We start from the raw sequence: 21,463 nt of genomic DNA on the forward strand, positions 1-21,463 counted from the left end.
ACAATACAATGCATATGATAGATTAAGTTTAATTCCATAAGTTACTCATGTGAGAGTCCTGAGTCGCTCTTGACCACGAGCACGACTGATATACCGGTTTTACACTCTGCAGAGGTTGCACATATTTACCCACAAGTCATGTTACTCATTTACCAAGGGGTCTAGAAATCCCATTCATCTCTACCGAGAAGACGAGGAAGGGTAGCACTACGAGGTCTTTTCAAAATTCTGTTAGTTCGATAAAGCCCGCTACAGATTCAGGAAGAAGGAAGCATAGGAATCTCTCATCCGAAAAGCTTTACATATAGTTCAACCCGAGTACCTCCCTATACTCTAGAGCAACGCACTCCCTGCTTGCCTCTTTCGGGTAAGGTAGTCTCTCCGTAGTTTTCCTATTTACTTGGTCTAGGACGTCCCATTCCACCCTTGTGGTAGCACTGTTATCTCAAGTTAAGCTCCATGTTCCAATTAACATCATAATCTTATCATGAACAATAAATAATTCAGTAACAATAATAAAGCATGATCATATTTTATATAGCATTACTTCCCAAAAACCAAGTAGAGCATAGCCAAACTACCCAATAATTCATTTGTATGCAAGTTGTGAGGTAAACAAACTAGGACAACCTATTAGGTCCCATCAAATTTAACCTGAGCACATCACATTGATTATAGAGAACATTATTGGGTAAAGAAGAGTGGTCAAGGGCACAACTTGCCTTCAGCGAGCTCCTGCTCAGTATCTTCAACCTGTGGTGCTTCGGGTTCCTCGGTCACTTGCTCGTCTACTTTCAACAATACAAACAAACAGTGCATAGGAGAAATTAACATCACACCAAACATGAGAACACATTGTTTAATAATGTTCTACACATTGCAACGAGATCGTAGACTTGAGAACCACTAAAATCGGAGTTACCGTTACAAAGATATAGTTTCCTAATGTTTCAGGTGTTTAAACAATAAAACTATATTCTATTAATATAAGTCATTCACGTGAGAAAAGACATATATAACTTTGTTCAACTTTAATCCAAGCTACTGCTTTGTTAAAGGTCATATTTTAGTCATGTTATAATAACAGACAGAATAACTTTAAATCAGGAGAGTTAATCTACTGAATATAGATGGAGCACCATCTAATTATAAACATGTGTGTTGTGGTACAGATAATGTGGTTATATATAGATGGAGCACCATCTAATTATAAACATGTGTGTTGTGGTATAGATAATGTGGTTATTGCGTAGGAAATTTTTTATGAAGCTAACACAATTTGAACGGACTAAAACAAAGTTTAAATGAGGAAGTTATTAATTTTCCAAGTTTCCTAACCTTTTTAGTATTTATTTTATACTAAAATAGCTTCTAGGGGGTCCATTTGAAAAGACCAAGGACTGATCTGCAATTTTAAAAGTTAATTCTGAGGGCTCCTATATAAAACAAGATAGCGAGTTCTATTTATATGTCTTCTAAGGGTTCTTTAGCAAATGTGACGCAGCGAAGGGGTATGCACGCACCGGAGCCACAGGATCCTTCACCAACAGTTCTGATTATAACCTGTAATCCCTAAATCGATTTGGACTTCTACACGTAAGATCACGATCTGACGGCCCAGATTTTATGAATCTTGATCTCACCCGGACCGCTCGATCCGAATCCATGGTGTCCGCGAACCGTGACTCCAGATCTATCCCTAGCCATTCATCACGGTCCAACGACGTAAACCAACCCTCTCCTCCATCGACACACTCATGGTGGCATCGGCCTTAATCGTGGCGAGGCACCATCGACGCACGACCAATACCACGACCAATACTCTCCTGAGTGAGATAACCTGAAGCTAGACCGGTGCTAAACGAAGCGGGGATGATATTGAATCATATGGTGAGATTCTTACTGTCTAGAAGCGTGGCGACAATAGCTGGCCACGGCGTGAGGCGAATCGGCCGTTGTCCCGATGTTCGGTGAGCAATCTATGGCTATGAGATGGGCGATAGTTGGTAGGGGTTAGTGTTATGGGTAGAGGTCTCCAAGGTGAAAAGTATGGACATGATCTCACCGGTGTTGGAGATGCAACACTAGTCGACCATGGTGCGCGGGGCTCCATGGTGGAGAAATGTCTCCGGCGACTAATTCCTTCGGCTTCAGAGTCCTATTCACTGAGTTGGTGGGAAGCGCAGCTTCTTGGCGCCTAGGTGAACCAACTAAGTACCCCATAGAGGCCCAAGGAACGATGAATCGCGTGATCGACAACGACGGATGCGGCGTGAAGCTCTCACCTGGCGACTACGGTGAATTTACCATGGTAGGAGTATAGGAGAGCTCGACTGAGGTTGGGGGAGAAACCTCATATATGCCCTGTGGATGGCAGGGCCTGCACGGGGAAGGCAGTAGCACAACCGCAATTATGCACCGAGTTGTTACGGTGGCGAGTACGATGATGTTGTTACACATCGAGGAGATGAGTCTAGTGAGGGGGCCCCACGTGTAGGTGATACGACCATGCACGCGCCACGGGGAGTCCGAACGGTGGTCCCCATGTGTCATCGGGTGCGAACGAGCGAAGTTTGCGGGAGCACTGCGATTGACAAGACGACGATCTGTGCGCAAGGGCCCACTATCAATGAGCAAGGGAGGATACACGGGCATGGAGCATGGTTGGCGCGTGGGCCTGACATGTCGGCACCTAGACACGCGTGAGGTGGAGTTGGGCCGCGGTGGGCTGAGAGCGGGGGGGGGGGAGCTGGGCCAGAGATGAGCCAACTTGGCCCAAGCAATTAGTTTTTCTTTTCTTTTGTCTTTTATTGATTTCTTTTCTATTTCACTTTCTTAATCATATTTCAGATTTCTATTTTGAATTTAACTTCCAGTTTGGCTTCAAAGTTCACTCTCAAAATGCATAACCAAAACACCTACATGAATGCAACTTCTTTTCTCTTTATGTATATATAGGACACAATCCCAAATAAATTATAGTATTATCCCTCAAATAATAAAGGCATTAACCATCTTTCTTAATATCATATTTAGGGTTTACAAATCCTACCCCCCTAAAAACATCTCAACCTCAAGATTACGACGAGCTAGGAAAAAGGTGGGGAAACTCTGCTTGCAATTCATCTTCTTGTTCCCAAGTAGCTTCATATTCTGCGTGATGACTCCATTGTACTTTGCACATTTTGATTGCTTTGTTCCTGGTAACTTGAGTCAGGGTATCGATGATCTTGATAGGATACTCGATGTAGGTCATATCACCCTGCACACTAAATTCTTCCATAGGTAACTGTTCCTCCGGGACTCTGAGGCACTTCTTCAACTGTGACACATGAAACACATTATGCACATCTGCCAGGTGAGTTGGTAACTCTAGCTGATAGGCCACTTGCCTGACTCACTTTAGGATTTTAAAAGGTACAATAAAGCTAGGGCACAATTTCCCTTTGAATTTAAATCTTCTCATACCCCGAATTGGTGACACTTTCAGGTACACATGATCACCATCCTCAAACTCTAGCTATCTTCTCCGGATATCTGTGTAGCTTTTCTGCCTCGACTGTGCTATCTTCAAGTTCTCTCTGATCATTTGAACATGTTCTTTAGCTTCTTGGATAATCTCTGGTCCAAAGAACTATCTTTCACCAGTCTGATCCCAATATAATGGGGTTCTACACATCCTTCCATATAATGCCTCAAACGGGGACATTTTCAAATTGGCTCGATAACTATTATTATAAGATAACTCTGTGTAGGGTAAACTCTTGTCCCAACTGCCACCATGCTTAAGAGCACATGCTCTCAACATATCCTCTAACACCTGATTGATTCTTTCGACCTGACCATCTGTTTGGGGGTGGTAGGCTGAGCTAAAATTAAGCTTGGTGTCCATACTCTCATGAAGACTCTTCCAAAATATTGAATTAAACTGAGATCCCCGATCAGAAACAATCTTCTTAGGTACTCCGTGTAGGCATACAATCCGAGACATATATAACTCTGCCAAGTGAGTGCCCTTATAGGTAGTCTTGACCAGAATAAAGTGAGCTACTTTTGTTAATCTATCCACGATCACCCCTATGGAATCATAACCTTTCAGGATGCGAGGCAACCCGACTATGAAATACATACCGATGTCTTTCCACTTCCATTCAGGTACCTTTATTGGGTGAAGAAATCAAGCTGGCCTTTGGTGTTCAGCTTTTACCCTTTGACATACATCACATACGACCACATGTGCAGCGACATCTATTTTTAGACCATTCCACCAATACTTTTGTTTTAGATCCTGATACATCTTGGTACTTCTAGGGTGGATGGAATAAGCTAAGTCATGGGCTACTTTCTATATGGTCTCACAGAGACTGTCTATCTTAGGAACACATATCCTGTTCTTAAACCAAATTTTGCCTTGCTCATCTTCCGTGAAGTCTAGACCTCTGCCTTCTGCCATCTGGTCTTTTATCTCTTGAATATTAGCATCACCAACCTGATCTTTCCGTATATCTTGCTCTAAGGTAGGTTCCACTTCTATAGTAATTCCCTCTGTATGGGCAACTATCCCCAGGTTTAGCTTATCAAACTCCTCTACCAACCTATCGGGTACCTAGGCAGCCATAGCTGCATGGGCATGGTCCTTCTGACTCAAGAAATCTACAACCAGATTTGCCTTGTCTGGATGGTAGTGAATCTCCAAGTCATAATCCTTGATGAGCTCCAACCAATGACGTTGTCTAAGGTTTATATCTTTTTGAGAAAAGATATACTTCAAGCTCTTATGGTCCGTATAGATTTGTCACTTGGTCCCCATTATATAATGTCTCCAAATCTTGAGAGCATGCACAACAGTGGAAAGTTCTTGGTCATGGGTGGTGTCGGTGTTTAGAGTCCGACCTGTAACACCCCAGGATCCACAAACATCCTGAAATGCTACTAAACTACACAACTAACATTCATATATAAAATTTTGACAGCATCTCCTTTGCAAATTTGCATAAACGTGGAAGCAACAGAGTATAAGCAGATATCATGATAAGAAAACATACTAGACATTAATAATCGATTAGCAATGGGAAGATAACCATAACGACATGAATTGAATTAACTAGTGTGCATGACTAGTTAAAGACAAACATCCTTTGACAAGAAGTTTCTAATTAAATCATGGTTGTGCCTGGGCAGCGTTATTATGAGAGTGAAGGTGGACGTGCTGCTACTCCCCTCATTCCCAACATGAATCAAGTACCTGCATTGAGTAATGCAAGAGTGAGATGAAACATCTCAGCAAGTGAATTGTTTCGACGAGATATTTAAACCAAAAAAATTGAATTAATCAACATTTTAAAGGGATCACAATTGAGATCAGAAATACTTGTAGATATAGAACTCAATAGTCCCAAAATAACCAATGCCATCTCATTTCCTCGAACAACCACAATAGGTTGTATAACACTTTCCTGCATCAACAATACCTGCAAATATCACTTCAATGTATGCATAGTAATGCAATGTGTAAGTCCTCTGCCTTCATACCTCTTAGAGTATAAAACCACACCATCTGCAAATACCACTTCAATGAATGCATATGAATGCAATGCATATGTCCTCTGCCTTCATACCTCTAAGGGTATGAAGCCGCATCGTACCCCTCCTCGGGCAACGTACGATGCTAAGTTGTACCGGTACGGTCGGACCATAGGTCACGACAAAACTTCAGATGCAAGTGAATCATGCAATGTATATGGCATGCTACATTTATCAATATATTTCACTTCCTTCACATACAATACAACCTCAAATAATACGTCATTTACCTTCAGATACAATACAACCTCAGATAATACTTCATTTACCTTCAGGGGTGTGAATTAATCTCACGAGTCATACTCGAATCATAATCATCATCAATATATGATTGAGCATCAGTATAATGCAAGCAAGTAAAGCATCACCATAGAGTTCAATTATGAAAGAATCCAATACTTTTGAATATTAGAGTGTAGGCAATAGAAATAACAGGTCAGAACGGAAGCAACCACTGCTACATTCACTTGCCTTCATCGAAGAAGAAGAAATGTACTAGGCATGATCTGGAGTGTAGCCACCTGCTAGCGGGCATAAAACTTAGTACAAATATTTCACAAACATTTGCCATCAATCAACAAAACACCCCTGCACTTGAAACCAAGACCCAGTGGAAAGACTCCCACCCTGAACCACATGCCATACAGCAGCAACGCTGTTTGTTAATTTTATATCTTTAAAATTAAAACAGCGGTGATATCAAACAAATACTCTAGGAGTATCTACACAAAATACTCTACAACTTCAGTATTCAATAGATAATTAAATTCTGCCATCTACAAGTTCTAAAACATCTGACAAGATAACTGACTGAATCTGTTTTGACAGCAGTATGGTTAACTTTAAAATTCGATATCTCCCAAACTACTGAACCAAAAATTATGAAATTCTGCTGGAAGTAAGAACTTTTATCCCTCTACAAAAGTCTCCAAAGTTGGAAGAGCCAATTCGACCATTTACTAGATGAAACCCACCAGTGAACAGACCCACTCATTTTTGTCAGGTTAACAGGAACAGCCACAGTAAAACAAACATAACTGGAGTTTCACAAATCATATGAATGCACTCTTTAACAATCTGGAAAGCTTATGAAATTATCTACAACTTCTTTTACCAACTCACAGTTTAATTCTGTTGATAAAATTGCCTAACTCTTAAGAGAACAGATTCTGCACAGAATTATGAGACTGAAAAACTGCTATAATCAAACTGCCATAACTTTCTGTTCTGATGTCCGATTGAGGTGTTCTTCGCGGCCACGGAAAGATCTACAAATTATCTACGACTCATATATAAACTTTTTATTTTTTTGAGGCCACTAAGACCACAGAAAACTAGCATGAACAGAAACTGTCGAATCTGCCATTCTGCAGAAATTAAATTCGAGATCAAAACCTAACCCCACATCTAATCCAACCTCTAATTCTTCAATCCACATGATCCACAACCTCCAAAAACACATAATTATATGGAGGAACAAGGATCCCATCCTTACCTAGAGTTTCCCCAAGAAAATCTGCAATAGATGGGGGGGGGGGGGTAGAACATCTCCTTGATCCTCTCTTCCTCTTCAATCCATCTTGCTCCTCCTCTTCTCGATCCTTGCTGCGTGGGGGGAGGGGAAGATCTATGGAGGAGGAAGAAATGGTGGGAGGCTGCCATGGGAGGAGAGGGGACGGCCAACCAAGGGAAAAATGGGGGAGGGTGGCGGCCAAGAGAGGGGGGGTGGAGGGAAAAGGGGTGGCCCCCTAGGGTTTTGTGGGAGAAAAGAACCGACGCCCCAGATGACTTCTGCCTTGCATCCAACGGCCCACAACCCTTTCCCACATCCACGCACCGAAGATCAACTTTTGGTCAACATTTTTTTTGGGATATTACACTCTACCCCCCTTAAAAAGAATTCGTCCTCGAATTCGGCCACTCCAAGCAAAACACCCAAGGTACCCCATATAGCACCACCATTCAAAACATGGGTCCATTATTGGTCTTAATTAACACAAGAACTTCTACCTTGGACTAATTGTCTAAGGAAACTACACAACCTGACATCAAGCATGAAACAACATGCAATGAATCTCAAAGCAAGTCATAGATGCAATCAACACTACAATTTCACACCATCAAATTGGGACGCAACTATACATCAACATCAATGTCTTAAGACAACACTCTTTTATGAAGGGGTAATATGCACTAAGCACAACCCTTACCAACTTCAATAATTAATTTTAATTAAATGGTGAAACATCCACACCCGACGAATGTATAAGAAGATCAAACACCTCACCTCAAAGCAACACGAAACAAGTAGTTCTATTGAAACAAAACTCCTAATCTTCCTAAACCTTATTCTTGCCATCATGAAAAGATAATCATGTAATCTAACATTCTTTGCACCCCGCAAAAGGGAGAAAATCTACAGAACTAATGGAGCAATAAAGCCAATAAGAAGCGAATAACATTCTGCGCGGCATAGGTCATCGAAGAAATGCCAAAAGCTCCACAAAGAGCACTGACAGCACAATAACACAATACTTGGTTAACCAATGTCACTATACTTCATCCAACAACTCAACTAAGAAAAATATCCAAACCAGTGAGGTTAACCTACACATAATATAAGTTTTCATCTACTGTAGTTCATAAACTTACATTTCATTCTATCATACGATGCACTCAAAGTACCAGACATACAAAGTCAATAATAACCCCTAATCCTTCACACATTTGACAAACATATTAAGCTGATGTAAAAACCACATCATCTAGGAGTAGGTGACTAGCCACACCCAACCAACTCTAGGCTAGGCAATGACTTCCTTCAAACCAATAGATAGGTGGTCTAAAAAAAATGGCTCCACAAGCATGCATCGAAAAGGGAACCATCAGATCCTCAATGTATCAATACATAATCAATGGATCAAGAGAATCAAAGATTTATTCTACAATTAGTATGACTAACAGGCAACCACTTTAAACCACATCTAGGCTTTGTGGCAACTAAAACACACAATAGGAGAGAGACATGTAAGCCATTCTGGCTATGAAAAGACTTCCCCCAAAAATCCATATAAAGTACCAATATTCATTTCTTTCAGAACTGGTTTCTCAACATAAACAATCATTCTTCAAAATGATAGTTGGAGCTATCCACCAACCGCTCAACAACTTAAATTCAAATTGATGATTACCTTGTACCCCAAAACATGCAATTCACACTCCTCTTAGGAACATCCACAATCAAGCATATATAACAATATTATTGTAATAAAACTCAACCATGAAAAACATGGTGAAAACAACATAGGCATACTTGTATATCACAATCATAATAACAACTTCATTCTCACAAATGACCAGCGATATCTATCGCATTAATAAAACAATATCAAAATTTCAGAAATAAATTATATCAAGCATTAAGCCACAAACAACTTACCACATAACCGTAAAGGAATAGGGAGGGGTGAGGTTATTGTCATCTGCACTTCAAAGACACTAACATATATCAAAGATATTTAAACCCATACCCTTCCTATATGTGCGAGTGTGTCAAATTTATCTTCAAATTGCCAAGAATCTAAAGCCTATGCTTTGATACCAACTGTAACACCCCAGGATCCACAAACATCCTGAAATGCTACTAAACTACACAACTAACATTCATATATAAAATTTTGACAGCATCTCCTTTGCAAATTTGCATAAACGTGGAAGCAACAGAGTATAAGCAGATATCATGATAAGAAAACATACTAGACATTAATAATCGGCTAGCAATGGGAAGATAACCATAACGACATGAATTGAATTAACTAGTGTGCATGACTAGTTAAAGACAAACATCCTTTGACAAGAAGTTTCTAATTAAATCATGGTTGTGCCTGGGCAGCGTTATTATGAGAGTGAAGGTGGACGTGCTGCTACTCCCCTCATTCCCAACATGAATCAAGTACCTGCATTGAGTAATGCAAGAGTGAGATGAAACATCTCAGCAAGTGAATTGTTTCGACGAGATATTTAAACCAAAAAAATTGAATTAATCAACATTTTAAAGGGATCACAATTGAGATCAGAAATACTTGTAGATATAGAACTCAATAGTCCCAAAATAACCAATGCCATCTCATTTCCTCGAACAACCACAATAGGTTGTATAACACTTTCCTGCATCAACAATACCTGCAAATATCACTTCAATGTATGCATAGTAATGCAATGTGTAAGTCCTCTGCCTTCATAGCTCTTAGAGTATAAAACCACACCATCTGCAAATACCACTTCAATGAATGCATATGAATGCAATGCATATGTCCTCTGCCTTCATACCTCTAAGGGTATGAAGCCGCATCGTACCCCTCCTCGGGCAACGTACGATGCTAAGTTGTACCGGTACGGTCGGACCATAGGTCACGACAAAACTTCAGATGCAAGTGAATCATGCAATGTATATTAGGGATGAAAACGGGACGGATACAGCCGGATAGAGGGTCATCCCGTATCCTACCCTAATGTATTTCTCTCGGATACGGGACCGGATACGGGTAGTTAAGAATCGGGACGGATACAGGACGGGACCGGGTAATAATCCGGGCGGGTAAGAAACGAATAACTGATACTACGCGGGTATGTACCGGATAGTTGTCGGGTAGTTCGTACCGATGACATTAATTGCCCAACCAAACAACAAACACATAAATTAAGCAATACATAATCACAAAAACATTGCGGAACCTAGAATATCTTGATCGGTTTTCTATATAAAATAGACATCTAAGAAACTGTATCATACTATAATAGAGTGTATTTAAAATCAATGACATCATAAATGATGTCAAGAGTTATTATTATGGATCGTAGATTCATGTAAAGACGAGCTTTTCACAAATAGACTCTCTTTTATATATATTTTTATATTAACTCTCTAGAGATCTCTCGTAAGACAGAGTATTAAATGTAGATTCCTAGCTACGACCGTTTGTTTTGACGTCCACCGGCAACGAGTGCCATTGCACTACCAGCCGGCGCATCCTCTGCATGCCAATAATTGATTTAGTGATAATCTATGTGATGGAATTTCAACAATCGCCAGGGATTACTCGACCAGCAGGAGGGCAGGATCGTCGATCGATGCTGATGTGTGGTGTCATGCTGCCGCCCGCCCGATCTTATTTTCAGAGTTACGCATCTGCAGGTGTGCATACCGGTGGGCAGTGGGTGCGATGGAATGCCCGCGACAAGGTGACCGTGTCCGTCAGCACAGCTTGCGAGCACGCGGAGCGTACGCGATGCTAGCAGGCTGACAGCATCAAGTCTAATTCCAAACCCGGAGCAGCGTTCCAGTCCACCTTGTCGTCTCCGGCTCTCCGCTACCAGCCGCCTGGCCCGCCGCGTCGAGACGACAGAGCTGACGAGGAAGGATCCGGATCCTCGGCAGTCACTCAGTCGACTGGGCGCTGGATCCGTCGCGGACTCGCGGTGGGCGTTGCCGCATCCGCGTTGGCTCTGGCCTCTGGCTGAGGTCCCTCCGCGGCTCTGTCCCTAGCCGGCTGGCCGCTGGCAGCTGCTGGGCGCTGAGCGGAGGCGACGACCGCCGGACGAGGGTGGCCGAGTGGGTGACGGCGTGAGGGCCGGCCGCCGGACGAAACGAGGGTGCCTGGGTTAGGGTGGGCGCGGCGCTGGCTGAGGGTTGACGAAGTGACGCCTGACGGGATCGGCCGATCGGGACACAGGAGTCCTTCACGGTTGGGCCTGTCCGCCTGTGACAGTGTGATGAGTTGGGCCGATCCGCCGATGGGCCAACAAAGCAGAAGCAGGCCAGCAGGGAGCAGGCCAATGCCGGGTACCCGCCCGGATAGTACCCGTATCCTACCGGGATTTTCGGGTACTGACCGGGTATTAGTGATTCCGTATCCTACCCGTATCCGAGGTTCAATATCCGGGTAATACCCGTATCCGTCCCGACAAACAAAATACCCGTATCCGTATCCGAAATTACGTCCCGTTTTAGTACCCGTATCCGATACCCGTTCCGGGTACCCGTCCCGGGTACCCGTCCCGTTTTCATCCCTAATGTATATGGCATGCTACATTTATCAATATATTTCACTTCCTTCACATACAATACAACCTCAAATAATACGTCATTTACCTTCAGATACAATACAACCTCAGATAATACTTCATTTACCTTCAGGGGTGTGAATTAATCTCACGAGTCATACTCGAATCATAATCATCATCAATATATGATTGAGCATCAGTATAATGCAAGCAAGTAAAGCATCACCATAGAGTTCAATTATGAAAGAATCCAATACTTTTGAATATTAGAGTGTAGGCAATAGAAATAACAGGTCAGAACGGAAGCAACCACTGCTACATTCACTTGCCTTCATCGAAGAAGAAGAAATGTACTAGGCATGATCTGGAGTGTAGCCACCTGCTAGCGGGCATAAAACTTAGTACAAATATTTCACAAACATTTGCCATCAATCAACAAAACACCCCTGCACTTGAAACCAAGACCCAGTGGAAAGACTCCCACCCTGAACCACATGCCATACAGCAGCAACGCTGTTTGTTAATTTTGTATCTTTAAAATTAAAACAGTGGTGATATCAAACAAATACTCTAGGAGTATCTACACAAAATACTCTACAACTTCAGTATTCAATAGATAATTAAATTCTGCCATCTACAAGTTCTAAAACATCTGACAAGATAACTGACTGAATCTGTTTTGACAGCAGTATGGTTAACTTTAAAATTCGATATCTCCCAAACTACTGAACCAAAAATTATGAAATTCTGCTGGAAGTAAGAACTTTTATCCCTCTACAAAAGTCTCCAAAGTTGGAAGAGCCAATTCGACCATTTACTAGATGAAACCCACCAGTGAACAGACCCACTCATTTTTGTCAGGTTAACAGGAACAGCCACAGTAAAACAAACATAACTGGAGTTTCACAAATCATATGAATGCACTCTTTAACAATCTGGAAAGCTTATGAAATTATCTACAACTTCATTTACCAACTCACAGTTTAATTCTGTTGATAAAATTGCCTAACTCTTAAGAGAACAGATTCTGCACAGAATTATGAGACTGAAAAACTGCTATAATCAAACTGCCATAACTTTCTGTTCTGATGTCCGATTGAGGTGTTCTTCGCGGCCACGGAAAGATCTACAAATTATCTACGACTCATATATAAACTTTTTATTTTTTTGAGGCCACTAAGACCACGGAAAACTAGCATGAACAGAAACTGTCGAATCTGCCATTCTGCAGAAATTAAATTCGAGATCAAAACCTAACCCCACATCTAATCCAACCTCTAATTCTTCAATCCACATGATCCACAACCTCCAAAAACACATAATTATATGGAGGAACAAGGATCCCATCCTTACCTAGAGTTTCCCCAAGAAAATCTGCAATAGATGGGGGGGGGGGTAGAACATCTCCTTGATCCTCTCTTCCTCTTCAATCCATCTTGCTCCTCCTCTTCTCGATCCTTGCTGCGTGGGGGGAGGGGAAGATCTATGGAGGAGGAAGAAATGGTGGGAGGCTGCCATGGGAGGAGAGGGGACGGCCAACCAAGGGAAAAATGGGGGAGGGTGGCGGCCAAGAGAGGGGGGGTGGAGGGAAAAGGGGTGGCCCCCTAGGGTTTTGTGGGAGAAAAGAACCGACGCCCCAGATAACTTCTGCCTTGCATCCAACGGCCCACAACCCTTTCCCACATCCACGCACCGAAGATCAACTTTTGGTCAACATTTTTTTTGGGATATTACATGACCGCACACCCAGGGTTACCCTTGCGGTGCTTTTGGGTAGGACGGTGTTGTTGATTGTAAGTCAATGGTTCGTGCTGGTCGCACGAGAGAGAGAGAGAGAGAGAGAGAGAGAGAGAGAGAGAGAGAGAGAGAGAGAGAGAGAGAGAGAGAGAGAGAGAGAGAGAATTTTCTGCAAGTTCAGGCCGCTTGGGGATATCTGTCCCCCACAAGCCCCCAATCTTTGAGTTGATTTCGAAATAATCAGCCCAAAGATTCTTGGTCCAGCTTATGGGTTTGTTATATGGCTTGATTTCTGCTCCACCGATGGGTGTAGCCCCCGAGCTTTGAGTGGATTTTAGAAATAACCCATTCAAAGGTCTTCATCTTATTCTTTTAAAAATCAACATTTTGTCTTCATGGGACTATAACTCTATTGGGTGTAGCCCCCGAGCTTTGAGTGGATTTTAGAAATAATCCATTCAAAGGTCTTCATATCATGCTTTAGAAATCAATATTTTGTCTTCATGGGACTATAAATCTATTGGGTGTAGCTCCCGAGATTTGAGTGGATTTTAGAAATAATCCATTCAAAGGTCTTCATCTTATGCTTTAGAAATCAACATTTTGTCTTCATGGGACTATAAATCTATTGGGTGCACCGAAGGTGCAGCCAATGGGTGTAGCCCCCGAGTTTTGAGTGGATTTTAGAAATAATCCATTCAAAGGTCTTCATCTTATGCTTTAGAAATTCAAAAGATGCCATCTGTCCATGCCTTGTTAGGTCTGAAATCAATTTGATCGGTGACAGATTGGACGTCTAGCTAGTTGAGGTAGATGGCTCTCAGCTGGACATCACCGTGCTCTATGCTTCAATGCTTCTGTTGATTAGACTTGCGCTTCAGTAGCCATATTTGGACTTCCTTCCATCTCAGCTGATCTCCTCCTTTTGTCGTGGTACATTCATTGCGTATATTTTGTGGATATCACTTTGTCGGAGAGGGAATTCTCCGGCCGGGTGGCGGAGTGCACCCGCCCTAATCCTAAGATGAAGAAGGGGCTTAAGAGTTTTGCTTGTATGTTGGAAAATGGGAAGAACACAAGAACACACAAGAGTTTAGAGTGGTTCGGGCCGTCGGAGCGTAACACCCTACACCACTGTGTAATGTATTGAGCTTGTATGAACTTGAGAGCCTGAGCTAGGTCTAAGTGTGCTTGAGTGTGTCCCCTTGTAACATTGCATGCCTCCCCTTTTATAGCTCAATGGGGGCACGTACAAGGGTGCTGAGCCCCGACATGTGGGCTCAGGAATATAATGGATGTAATACTTGGAGTTACTGGAGCAATCTTCTTGCATCCTGACATCCTCGATCTGCGTGGTATTGGCGTGCAGGGGAAGCTTCCCTGGCAACACATAAGGGATGATGGACACAGTGCACCTTGTAGCACGGGCGTACTGTTTGGCAGTAGACTGGACAGGCACGCCGCCTGCAGGACGGCCTGGACGCTGTCTGCCAGCTGAGTGGACAGGTCACAATAAATGCTGAGGCGGCACATCGCCTATCAGCAGGGTGGACAGGCAGCACGTCCTCTCCGCAATAAATGCAGAGACCGCGTGGCCCAGAGGCCTTACGTCAGGCTTCACCCGCTGGCTTACGTCACGGGCAACAAGCCACGTGGCAGCATCGGGTCTCCGCCTGAGCGGGGAGCGCAAGCGCACAGGATAAAGCCTGGACATGTGTCAGTACCAGACCCTTGCTTAGGCCAGGGTATCCTCTGTCCTGGGACCTCGTTATGGGTGGCCCGGACCTTACTCGGAGGGATCCGAACCCCATCCAAGGGACCCGACACGCTTACTTGGGAGTCCCAAACCGTATTCGGGGGTCCGGGCTGTGCGTACAGGGGTCTGGTGCTTCCTCGTGGAGGTCTGGTCCAACTGATTGCACCCTAGGATATATCATCTTTTCTAGCCACGTGGCGCCCCTGGAGCCGTCCACGTGGTGGGGTTGGATGTTGTTCACCGTGCGGCTAGAGATTGCCGCACGGGCACCGTGCCTTCATACTGTAGTAAGGGGCACCCCTGATTCAGGGTACCGACAGTGGCCCTCGGGCCCGCCTCAGGGGAGGGAACGAGCCTGCAGGTGAGGCAAAGTTTGATTGGTGATTGGCACGCTGCTTCCGCGCGCTTGCTGTCGTAATTGCTACCTATTCCCGCCAACTGTCACGCCTGTCCCTGCGGCTGACTGACCCGTGACTTCCGTACTTGATGGTTTCACTGGGCCATGCGCGGGGTTCCTCGATACCGCTGCATTGGTTTTGAAAATTCGCCTTCTCAGTCTTCTGCGGCGGCCTCGAGGAGGCGCGGTACTGGCGCGAGCGGCGTTGCGACTTCTCTGCACCCAGGAACCGGCGCCCAAGGAGGATGACTCATGGGCCCGGGCCCTTGTGCCAGGGACTAGGCTGTTGGTTTTGGCGGAGGCGAAGAGACACACTACCATAGGCGGAGGCGCACTCTTCACGCGTCGGTTTGCCTTCTCCGCACACAGAAACCGGCGCGCTAGGTGCATGACATGTGGGCCTGGGCCCCCATGCCAAAGGTTGGACCGCTGGTTGTGGCGAAGACGAGGGGGCACACTACCGTGGGGCGGTAGCACGCTCCTTGTGCGACGGTTTGCCTTCTTGATCGTTGGTCGCGGTGAAGATGAAGGGGTGCACTACCGTGGGACGGTGGCATGCTCCTTGTGCGACAGTTCGCCTTCTTCGCACTCGAAGACCAGCGCGCCAGCTGTTTGACTTGTGGGTCGGGCCCCCGTGTCATAGGATGGATACCCCGGTGTGCATCGGGGGAGACTTCTCGTGATGTTTCGAGGCGGGAGCGGGGGAGTCTGCCTTTAAAGAGGGGTTCATCCCTTGAGTAGCAGCCATGCCTTGCTTCTCTCCCACTCGCGGTGCCCTTTCGCCTTCGAGCTCTCTACGCCCCTTTGCCTTCAAGGTTTCTGCTTTGTGTCGCCATAGTTTACCATGGCCTTGTAAGTTCATCTCGAGCATGCCCAGACTGAGTGGGTGCTCAACATGGTGTGCCGCCTACTTGGATGGGATGCTCTGGCGTTCGGCGGAAGGATTTGCGCCGGTGCCATCCTCCCTGGCGAACTTGCCGCCAGAGAGTTCGTGCTCTTTTTGTCTTCAACCTCCCCAGTGGGTTGGTGCCGCCGATCTTGCCTTTCCTCTGCTAGAGGTGCACGGCCCCATGGGGGCGACGCTCTTCCACCGGTGCTTGGCTTCTAGGATGTTCATTAGCCTCACGATGGTGGAGAGCGAGCTGAGCCGCGGCTCCGCCTTCCACATGGGCTGGTGACCCACCTCTTCCTCCAGCATTCGAAGGAAAAGGATGATCACTAGCCTTGTGAAGGAGGCGAACTTCGGCTACACGGACCCGGCCAGACCGCAAGCACCGCCTGCCGCTGTGCTCCCAGCTCCATGGCTTGGATGGTCTTGTCCTCACCCCCGTAGGAGGGTGGGGGCAAGGGCCTCTTCGCCATGGTGCGCACGCTGAGGTGGTTGCCACCACTGGGGAGGCTGCCCGGCGCAGAGGTGGTTGCCGCCGCTAGCAAGTCGTCGGGGTAGATGTGGCCACCGCCGCTGGCGAGCCGTTGGTGCAGAGGTGGTCGCCTCCGCTGGCGAGCCGCTCGGAGCAGAGGTGGCCGCCGCCGCTGGCGAGCTATTGGTGCAGAGCTGGTCGCCGCCGCTGGCGAGCCGCTCTGAGGTTGCTACCCACGTGACCCTACTGGTGTGGAGGTAGTTCATACCTGTAGAGTAGAGATGGAGCTAGGACTCCGCTTAAAGGCGGATGTAATACTTTTGCTTTTTGTAAGGTACTTTTGAGTACTATTTATCAAGCAGTATTAGCACTTATCTATGTACCACTTGTCCCTGTTGTGTGTAGTGTAACCGATTCCTCCTTGGTACCTAGCCCCCCTGGGATGTAGGCTCGATTTGTCGAGGCTGCAGACCAGCATACCTAAGAAATAGTTTGGCAATGGCCCCCAGGAGGTAGCCTCGACTGGGACCTGGGCCTGCACACAGCTTCGGCTAGGGAGCATTAGTAGTACACCCGCAGGACCCGCTATCTGACACTAGCCATCCTTTGATACATGATCGGGACCTACAGGGTCTAGTCTGGGAAGCCAAGTTGTGCGTCCGGACCCCCTAGATGGTGGTTCTAGATACTAGGACACCCGTCACAGAGTGGTGGAGCGTGCAGGCCCACAGTACGGGACTAGGCTGAGCGGCTACACGGCTCTGGACCACCCCAGGAGACAAGTGTCCATTCTCTAGTTCCGGACCCCAGGACTTATAGCTCCAAATACTAGGGTACCCGTCACGGAGTGGTGGAGTGTGCAGGCTTTTGGGTACGGGACCAGGCTAAGCGGCCACACATGCTCCGGACCACCCCATGGAATGGGCTCCCGTTCTTTAGAACCAGCCCCCAGGCTGTCGGGCCCTCCTCCTTTCGCAGAGAGGTCCTAAACTACAAGCCTGGCTGTTCAATTCGGATGTCATCATGTCTGATGGAATGGGAACTATTTGGGTGGGTTAGATAAAATAACATCCGGAAAACTGCAAGGTAAGACCATGGAGTAGTAGGATAAAACTAGCATAGAGGCACATCTGAGGGGGTAAACCTTTTCTTTATAACCTGTCATGCATGGGTGCAGACCAACAGGCCGGGCTTATGAGGGCGGACCTCACCGGGCTGCGTACACGTATGCGTTACCTAGTTACAAAAGGGAGAAAAATTTGACCCCTCAGACTTGCTCCTATGGATAGAACTTACAGAGATGCTCCAGTGGTCAGGAAGAGGTACTCCTTCAGTCGTAGCAAGATAGTCACCCCTGGGTCGGCGTATTCCCATCACCTTGAAGGGTCCTTCCTAGCTGGGGGAGAGTTGCGGAGCCCTTCTTGGTTTGGTACTTGCCATAGGACTAGGTCCCGACCCTGGGTTCCCATCTGCGTTTGATGACAGAGTCCTCGTCCTCGTGCTATAGCCATTTCTACATGGACTTGTCAGAAGCCTGGACCCATGGGGAGTCCAGAAGGGTTTCTGGGGGAAGGTAGGCTTCGGCCCCGTAAACCGGGGAGTACGGGGTCCCTCCGGGGGTCCATCTAGTTGTCGCCACCGGAGTAGGAGTCTCCGGCGAAGACATCCTTCAGGTCCCCCTCGGGTGACTAATACCCGAGGTCTCGTTCAACCGCGACCACCTCGCCGTCGTCGACCCTTTCCTTGCCAGGTCGGCGACGAGGTGGGGAGCCGTCCTTGGAAGATTGCTCACGCCACTCGCTGACGCGTTTTGCGAGGTCGATGATCTCGCGACATTCCGCGGCGCTGTGGCGACCATTGGGGTGCATAGGGCATGAGCCGCTATTACCCCTCTATGGCCGTGGGCGTTTGTTGTGGTCGCCCCGGCCCCCAGTCGCGGCTGCGACGACTAGAGCGGTGGACCGCGGCTACTGGTGGTCGCGGTCCTTCTTCTTTTTCTTTTTACCGTCCCGGGGGACGGTACCCGAGCCACCCATCTGGGTAACCCCGGTCTGCGGGACCGAGTGCCATGCACGACCCTCGGCGGCTCTGGCGCACTTGTCAGCCAGAGCGAAGAGTGTGGAGACAGTCTCCACGTCATGCGTGGCCAACTTCTCCAACATTTTCTCATCACGTACTCCCTGGCGGAAGGCCGTGATGATGGAAGCATCGGAAATGCGAGGTATAGTACCTCGCACCTTGGTGAAGCGGGAGATGAACGTCCGGAGAGTCTCCCCGGGCTCCTGCCTTACTGCGTGGAGGTGGGCCTCCACACCGTGTTGCTGGTAAGCGCTGGCAAAGTTCGCAACGAACCGCACGCAGAGCTCTTCCCAGGAGTAGATTGACCCTGGGGCAAGGTTCATGAGCCAAGTCTGGGCAGGCCCAGATAAGGCAACATGAAAATATGTCGCCATCACAGCGGTGTTTCCACCTGCTGCTGTGATAGTAGTGACGTACACCTGTAGGAATTCCGACGGGTTTGACGTACCGTCATACTTTTCCGGCAGGTGCGACCGGAACTTGGATGGCCATGAGGCCGTGCGGAGATGATCCGCGAGAGCAGCGCAGCCCACGTCGGCCAAGGGGACACCCGCTTGGGACCGGGTGCCCATTGGGGCCTGCGGCACTACCACAGCGAAGTCTTGATTTATGTTGTGACCCTCGATGTTTTGCCGGCGCTCGCACGCCCTCTCTAAAGAGATCCGGACGTCCTCTCCCGCACGCCTACGGTTGAGCTCTGCCCGGAGGTCGTTGGTCTGCGCGCCCCTTACTGAGGGTGAGCGCACAGACGCCGTCGCCTCACGTTGGCGCCGGGATGACCGAGGCTTGGACCTGGTTGAGGTGGAATGCGCCATGCCGAGCAGCCAGTCGATGCCGTCGCGCCACTGCTTCATGGCCCCTGACGAGGCCATGGAGCTTGGAGGGTGGCGCATCAACTCTCTGTCCGCAGACAATGTGTCGGGCAGTGCCCTTGACGGAGTCCGGGACGCCTGTGCAGGCGTGTGCTGCCGTGCAGCGTGCACAACAGCTGACCCAGACACAGGGAGGTTGCATACTCGTGACACAGAGGATGCATCTTATTCCTCCACCACGAAATCCTCCGAAATTGTTGGCGCGATGCTCAACAATTTGCACCATCATGCCGAGCAAGAAAACAAGCAAAAACCTAATGCCAAGCCCCCTACCTGGCGCGCCAAATGTCGGAGAGGGAATTCTCCGGCCGGGTGGCGGAGTGCACCTGCCCTAATCCTAAGATGAGGAGGGGGCTTAAGCGTTTTGCTTGTTAGTTGGAAAATGGGAAGAACGCAAGAACACACAAGAGTTTAGGGTGGTTCGAGCCGCCGGAGCGTAACACCCTACTCCACTGTGTAATGTATTGAGCTTGTATGAACTTGAGAGCCTGAGCTAGGTCTAAGTGTGCTTGAGTGTGTCCCCTTGTAACGTTGCATGCCTCCCCTTTTATAGCTCAAGGGGGGCACGTACAAGGGTGCTGAGCCCCGACATGTGGGCTCAGGAATATAATGGATGTAATACTTGGAGTTGCTGGAGCAATCTTCTTGCACACTAACATCCACGATCTGCGTGGTATTAGCGTGCAGGGGAAGCTTCCTTGGCAACGCATAAGTGATGATGGACACAGTGCACCTTGCAGCACGGGAGTACTGTTTGGCAATGGACTAGACATGCACGCCGCCTGTAGGATGGCCTGGACGCCGCCTACCAGCTGAGTGGACAGGTCACAATAAATGCTGAGGCAACACATCGCCTGTCAGGAGGGTGGACAGGTGGCGTGTCCTATCCGCAATAAATGCAGAGACCGCGCGGCCGAGAGGCCTTACGTCAGGCTCCGCCCGCTGGCTTATGTCACAGGCAACAAGCCACGTGGCAGCATCGAGTCTCCGCCTGAGCAGGGAGCGCAAGCGCACAGGATAAAGCCTGGACACGTGTCAGTACCGGACCCTTGCTTAGGTCAGGTTATCCCCTGTCCCGGGACCTCGTTATGGGTGGCCCAGACCTTACTCGGAGGGATCCGGACCCCATCCAAGGGACCCGACACGCTTACTTGGGAGTCCCAGACCGTATTCGGGGGTCCAGGCTGTGCGTACAGGGGTCCGGTGCTTCCTCGTGGAGGTCCGGTCCAACTGATTGCACCCTGGGATATATCAACTTTTCTGGCCACGTGGCGCCCCTGGAGCCATCCACGTGGTGGGGTCGGGTGCTGTTCACCGCGCGGCTAGAGATTGCCGCATGGGCACCGTGCCTTCATACTATAGTAAGGGGTACCCCTGATTCAGGGTACCGACACACTTCTTCAGAAAATCTTTGAAAATTCTGGGCGTCACACCCAATGGGTGTGCCCAAGGGGTGTCTTGGTATGCAGAGTATTTATCGCGTTGTCCTGGTGTAGTAATTTGATGTGACCGAGAGGTGTAATCATTTGCCTCAGTAGTTGACTTAGGTCCAACCGGTGCCGTGTTATGTGAAGCAGCGCCTGTTGCCTGACTTATTTTCAGGCGACTTGAATTG

This window comes from Zea mays, chromosome 6, assembly GCF_902167145.1.
Source record: "Zea mays cultivar B73 chromosome 6, Zm-B73-REFERENCE-NAM-5.0, whole genome shotgun sequence".
Taxonomy (NCBI): Eukaryota; Viridiplantae; Streptophyta; class Magnoliopsida; order Poales; family Poaceae; genus Zea; species Zea mays.